Below are 7371 nucleotides of genomic sequence, written 5' to 3' on the forward strand. Positions count from 1 at the left end.
ATTATTTTTTTTACAATCCATATTTTATTGTTGGTGAATTCGATTTCTTAAGACCCAGAACATTGTATTGAATTTTCTAATAGGGACTTGACCATATGAAATTCATTTTTGAACGCACCCTTTTACTAATTGGATAGTTTCACAATGGTAAAGTACAAAAACGAGCATCGGCTGGTAATAAGCAATATGTTCTATCGCAACTTTAAGTTTGTTAACTAATATTTTAGTTCTTAATTCTCGTTCTAGTAAACAGGCAATGAAAAGTTGAGTTCAAAAGCCAATTTTCTTGCAGCACAGCTTATAGCAAGCATCAAACTACGATAAGAGGCTCGTCATAAGTGCATGTGTTAGCTATTAGTAAAAAAATAACTGCTAAGCATATTCAAAATGAGGACAAACATGACAATCGTACAAAGAAAGAGTAACATAGTGATCATTGAACATCTTTGCGTTTTATACAACCAAGCTTAGAACTAAAACTTGTAAAACAATACGATCATCGGTGGACTTTATTATTTTAAAAATGTTGTCAGCTGTGTTGAGAACTTCACTTGAGCGCAGACATGAAGAAACATCGTTAATAGAAGGGATGAACAGAAAAGGGTCAAGATTTCTTCCCTGAGGAACACCAGATTGAGCAACAAAAGGTTCAGAATGCCAATTTATAAATTTTACCCCATAGGATCTGTTTTCAAGGTATGATTTGATCCAAGCTAAGAAAAATGTCAGAAAACCAAGAGCTTTAAGTTTAAATAAAATTATTGTATGGCTAAGTTGCTAAAGCTTTAGAAAAGTCAATGTATACACAGTCAACTTCATAACCTTGTTCTAAAGCGTTTGAACATATGTTTAAGAATGTGAGGAGATTAGTAACGGTCGATTTTTTTTTCACAAAACCATGTTGCTCTTCGCAAATGAGATTCTTACTTAAAAATGCTACACTTTCACAAACAACTTGGAAGAAAGCTTTGCAATGAGCCTGTAGTTTGTATCCGCCTTGTTAACTTTCTTGAAAAATAGTGTTAGAAATGACTTCTTCCATATTCGCCTGTTTTTGGAGAAAGTTTGAATTAGAACGTAAGGGGTTCAACTAAAGCATTACTACACTTTTTTAATACTATCGGGGGAATACATTTTTGCGAAAAAGAGTTAAGGTTATAAAAATATGCTTCATTAACTACTTCAGGGCTATTGACAAACGACTCACGGAAATTGGTTGCCAAAGCGTTACAGATATCAATAGTTTTATCTAATGAAGGATTTTTGTAAGTTAAGTTAACTGAAGAGCTATCTGATTTTTTCTTTAAGTTTACAAGTTTCCGAATTTGTTTAGGATTCTTTTTCAAAGAGGTGCCCATATCAGTAAAATAACTAGGCTATACAAAATTAGAAAGGGACTAAAATTCATTAAAGAGTTTAACCTAAAAAGATATGTTAATTGGAGACAAAGCTTTAAGGTAAGTTCTCAAAGCCTTATTTTTGTTACTTTTGTTACGCAGTTATCGCATTTCTTTAGTGTATTTCTTGATTTCTTTATCTATAGATTTTATAAAATAAAGATCTTATACAAATTTGAAACTGCTTCTTCAATATTAGAAAATGCTAATGTATCAGCAATTCCAGAAATGGTTAAATCTTCAGCTGGAGATAAGCTTTTCTAAAATCAAAATTATATAAGCAATCAAAGGATTTACTATGTTCAGTAAGTTGATTACTAAAGTCAAAAATTTGTGCAAAGGGTGATATTTATCAATGCTAGTAATTCTTGATCTAGATTCTGGAACAAGAGTACTAATAGTGCCACAAAAAAATACTAAATCGAGAATTCGATTTTTTGAGTTTTCAATACAGTTTGTATTGATAAGGATAAGGATTTTATCGAGAAGAGATAAATTTATTTGTGTAGAAGAGAGAAAGACTTTAAGTCAGGATTGGTCTTTAGATGGAATCCTGTCAATTTGTGGTAAAATAAAACCACCTAAAAGTAAAAAAATTGGTGTCAGAGCAGGACAAATTGATAAGAAAGTATAATTCCAAAGAGAATTTGCTTTAAACAGACTCTAAACTTTTTGTAGGAATGTAAATGTGTAAAATGAAAATAGTCTTAGTCTGTACCATTATCTTTACACAGACCAGTTCAGTTGATACTTCAGATGGAAAAGAAATAGAAGAGGTGAAATGTGTATTTTTTACCGCTATGAGAACACCTCCACTTAAATCATTTGCAATACCAACATGACGATCATTCCTGTAAACTTCGAACTCATGACTGAAAAATTCTGTGTCGGAAAAGCTTGAATTAAGCCAAGTTTCTATCAAAACGAATTCGTCGTGTGGGAATGATTGGGAGTTAAGAAAAATGCCAGCACTGAAATTCATGGCTTAAACAAAATGCTATAAGAAGTGAAGTTAAACAAATTAAATCGAACTCTTGACTGAAAAATTCTGTGTCGAAAAAGCTTGAACTAAGTCAAATTTCTATCAAAACGAATTCGTCGTGTTGAAATGATTGGGAGTTAAAAAAAATGCCAGCACTGAACTTCATGGCTTAAACAAAATGTTATAAGAAGTGAAGTTAAACAAATTAAATCGAACTCTTGACTGAAAAATTCAGTGTCGGAAAAGCTTGAGTTTTTCTATCAAAACGAATTCGTCGTGTGGGAATGATTGGGAGTTAAGAAAAATGCCAGCACTGAAATTCATGGCTTAAACAAAATGCTATAAGAAGTGAAGTTGAACAATTTTGAAATAGCTTAGATTTTTAGTGCTATTATATAACATGAGACAATTTTAATTTAATTTATTTAATTTCTGAAATATCCTATTTGAATTATGGTTAACAAAACACTGTATTCACTTGTTTTTAAAGTTTGAGTCTTTTCAAAAAAAAAATAAGGACATTTTTTTTGTCAATTTATTCAAAGTAAGAGACTTATTTTCTTGAGCTAAAGGCTTTTAAAAAGGTCAACAATAAATACGAAACACTTTATTTATGTACTTAAGTTTGCCGAGTTTTCAGAATTTTCTGAACTCTAATTTGTCATTTTTTTATATTAATTATAAATAATATATGCATTTTGATTTAAGGACATTTTAACAAGATTCTTACTCTATATTAAGACAGGAGAAATGTACTTACAATTATATAATCTGGCAACCAATTAGGTATATCCACTTTAATAATAATCCGTTCGATGTCTTAAAATCTAATTAAATTTTATATTAAATATTTAAATTTTAACTTTTCACTATATATTCACTAAATTCACTTATCTATTTTTCATTTTTCAATTTTTTCAATTAAATTATTATTAATTTTATATAAATCTTCTCTATACATTTATAAAAACACAACGATTTTTTCAATGATGGAACAATATTAACTAATATTTTTTTTCACTATTATTGATAACTATTTTTAATATTTTTTAACTACAATTAATTTTATGTTTTATATATTTTGATTATTATTTTTTTAATTTTTAACAAGCTGATGAAAATCACGTATTTTTTTGTTTAATATTATTTTGTAATTTCTAACAAGCGGAAGATCGTATAAGCAGCGAACAAACTTTGAAGATTTTTAATTTTTATGTTGATTAATACATAATTAACACTTAATCACTATTTATGTTAGTTTAACTAATTTTAACCACTAGGTACTTTTTTTTAATAATAGAAAATTGATTTTTCTTTTCTATTACAATACATATACAATTTTAATTTTATTTACGCACATCAATTTATAACACTTATGTATGCAGGGGAAAAAAACATTTAAAATTAATTTACACTTATTTCTCACGCCAAGATTAATACGAATACGAAAAGGCGAAAATTACAGAAAGCAGCCGTAGTTATACAAAGAAGGATACCTAAGTTTTATTTAATTTAACTTTTATTTTTGTGTGGCAAATCTTATTTACACGACAGGCAAACACATTTCGCGCATGATGAATAATATCCTTTATTTTGTGTTGTTGTATTATTTGGTTGTTGCTAAAAGGATGGTGGCGGTACTGTAACTAACGGTAGTGCTACTAAGGAATGACGAGATAGTGGAGAAGCCACTGTTGCTATTTCCACACCCACTGTTGCTGGGCCACCCTGCATCCTCAGTTATCCTTTCCGAACTACCACCACTAAAACATCGTTCTCGTAGTCCACCGTCACCACGGTGTTGATGCATTTTTATTATCCTCCTCTGCTCTATGGGTCTTGTTGGTCTTGGGTGGTTTGGGAGTTGTTGGTTTTCGTTTTCGTTTTAGTTAACGTTTTCGTTTTAGTTTTATTAACGCGATACAGGTAGAGGCTATGAATGTCCTGAATAAAAATGTACATCTGAGCCCGAGAAACGAGCACTAGGAAGGAGCGAGACGCGGCGTTGTTGGCGAATGGCTACCGCTGTGGAAGCAGCGGGAGCTGGTGGGGGTAAGGAAGTCACAAGGAAAGAGAAATAAAAATAGGAAGCAAGATGAAATCCTTTTTTAAATATTAATTCATTTTCCGGGGTGATTGAGCTTTACATACACTGGCACAAAGCAAACTGGCAGGCTAGCAGGCTATTAAGCTGGCAGGCAGGCAGGACTATAGCAAGTGAAAATTATTCTTGGTCTAGTATATCTTTGCGTGGGTTTCACATCGAGGGTAGAATTGAGGTAAAATAAAATGTGAGAAAACGAAACTAGCACTTCCGGGCTAGTACCGTACGGCCGGCGTGGTAGGCAGGGCTGGCGTACGATTCGAATACAGTAAAAGCTGCTATATACGAGGTTGAGAACTTAACTATGTTTAACACAGAACACTGAATAGGAGAGGAAACAAATTCTCAACAACTTATGGCCAACTCGACTCTAGGTAATGTTTCCAGATACACAGAGACAGTTTTTAATTATTCAGGGAGCAGAAATTTATGAGCTATGCGGATTGTTGCGCGCCGCGTCCAACTACCGCATTGACCCCACTTTGCTGCTCATGGCACCACCACGATATCGTGTCACTTTATGACCCAAAAAACGAATAAACGCGACAATTCTATGCTGTGCTGCTGTTGACTCGACGACTATACCACCGACGAAAACTACGACGACGACAAAGTTAACGTCGACGACATGACACCGAGAACGACAACGAAAACGACGACGGTGACGAGGCTGTCGAAACAATTTGCCGTGGAACTCTTGTGACCGATTTAGCCATTGGATACATATGAATATTGCATGTACACCAACATTTTTTCGGAATGAGCGAAATCCTTTTCCGTTTTCTTTTGCTGCTACAAAACACTTTTCTGGGAATTTGAACTTTCAACTTTTCAAACTATAGAATGTGGCTAACGCTCGCCTGGCCCGTTGGCTGACTGCGGCTGGCTGATAGGCTGGTCGGTCGTGATGAGTGAAAAAGAAAGGGACTTTCTTTAGCCGAAACGCACTTTGAGAAAATTCAAAAACTCACTTAATCTCACAGCACATCAGAAAAAGGGGAAAACTTGCAGCTGGAAGCTGGAAGAATCTTGTGTGTGTTTGTTCACTTATTTGCCACCATCACTGTTTTGGGACTTTTGCTTACTTTGAATTAGCAACAATTATTTTCACATTTTCGGTTTTGATTTTTTGATTTTCTTTTTGTATGGAAAATATATTTTTTTTGACTTGATTTTTTTCTTCTGTTATGGAATTTTATTTTCTTATGTGTATGTACACTTAATATGTGTGAGTGTGTGTGTGTTTTAACTTGATGTGTGTGTATACTGTTGGTTATATGTATTGATTTCGAAAACTGTGCGAACCTACGGGGACCTCAGCTCATCTGAAAAGTTAGTCGGCTACTGAATTGGAATCCTATATAATGGGCTTGGATTGACGTAATCCTTTTTCTAGGTAAATCGAGAGAAATTTTCCCAGTGTTTTTCCTTTGATGCGAGATGAGATATGCAGAAGGAGTATGTATGACGATAGCAGCGCTATCTGTTGGGAAAATATTGAGTTGAAACGGTTTGTTGTGGGGTATGATGGAGAAGTGGGTAATGCGCAGAAGCGTTCTCTTTTATAGGGGGAGAGGAATATTTGTATCCTTTTTAAGGATTATAGGAGAAATAGTGAGAAATTGACAATTTTGTTTTGGGAATTTCACAATTTACTGATTTTGTGTTTGTTGTTATTGTTTCGTTACCTTAATGGTCATCCAATAAGGGTTTCACTTTTAATAGTGTCCTCTATCAGGGCAGCTAAAATTTTTTAAACTATCAACTTTTGACATTTGAGAAGTAAAACTAACTACTTTTAAAACATGATTCAACAACACATTGAAATTACTAAATACATTTAACATTGTAAAGTTACAGTTTGAAACAATCGCAATTTTGCAATACATTTTTCCTGAACGTGTTATTTCTCCAATAGATTAAAATTGGCCACCAATATCTAGTAATTTAACAATTTAAGACTTTTTTCTTACGGGCCACGTAAAAGATAAGGTCTATGATAATCGATTCAGGACCTTAAAGATAAAATTTATGAATCGAGGATATTAAGCTTCAAATGTTTCAAATAATGGTCATGGAAAATTTAATGAAAAGAATATGCTGTTGTTACCTCCGCCGCCGTTGACCATTTGGTTGATATCGTTTTTTAATGGTAATTTCAGCCCTACGGCTTCTTCTTTCTCAGATATTAAACCAAGAATTGAATTTCCCTATTGCAAGCAGAAATGAAAAATGATTAAGAAAAAATTAATTAATAAATCAAAAAAGTTGATATGATTATTTTACAATCTGAAAAACACGTTTTCGAGTCTAGGTATTGGTCTTCCTTTCAGATATTATATATTAAATTTTATAATAATACAATAATTATGAAAATTTTTAGTAGAAATATTATAAAAGAGGGTTTGTCGAAAATCAGAAATGTAACATTCTTTATCCATTAAACATACAACAAACATTTTAAGCCCATTTGATTGGACCATGAATTTACTAAACCTCTCGTAATGTTGACATCTTCTTAATTGCCCAATTTCAAAATATTCAACAATATTAACACGTTTCCAAACCAAAACAAAAATGTACGAAAAATTGTAAGACCGTTCCGTGGAATGAATTCACTTTTATTTAAGTAACTTTAGCATTGTTTGTCTCATCCAAAGTTTAAACTTCTTGATCATAGGTCAAAAGCCTTATATTTGATATTTGATATTCATTTATTTCCTTTTGAAAAAAGCAAAGGAAACAATGGGATATTAGCTGAATACCTAAAGTTCGGCAACTTTTCACTGGCCAACTGGTTGATTACTATTTTCAATCAGGTTTTGGTCACCGAGGAAGTCCCAGACCAATGGACGAAATCGGAAATAATTCTCATACATAAAAAAGGG

At 32.7% G+C, this 7371-nt stretch overlaps 1 protein-coding gene across 2 annotated transcripts in view; it reads right to left on the bottom strand.

Moving 5' to 3' along the window:
* Positions 1-5812, bottom strand: part of LOC129952066 (sodium channel protein 60E) — a 362037-nt gene extending 356225 nt beyond the window's left edge. For both annotated transcript variants that reach the window (XM_056064492.1, XM_056064491.1), the window contains exon 1: positions 3140-5812. The gene's annotated coding sequence lies outside the window, so the exon portion shown is untranslated. The remainder of the gene's footprint in view (positions 1-3139) is intronic.
* Positions 5813-7371: the final 1559 nt, after the last annotated feature.

Source organism: Eupeodes corollae, chromosome 3 (assembly GCF_945859685.1).
Source record: "Eupeodes corollae chromosome 3, idEupCoro1.1, whole genome shotgun sequence".
In the NCBI taxonomy this organism is placed as follows: domain Eukaryota; kingdom Metazoa; phylum Arthropoda; class Insecta; order Diptera; family Syrphidae; genus Eupeodes; species Eupeodes corollae.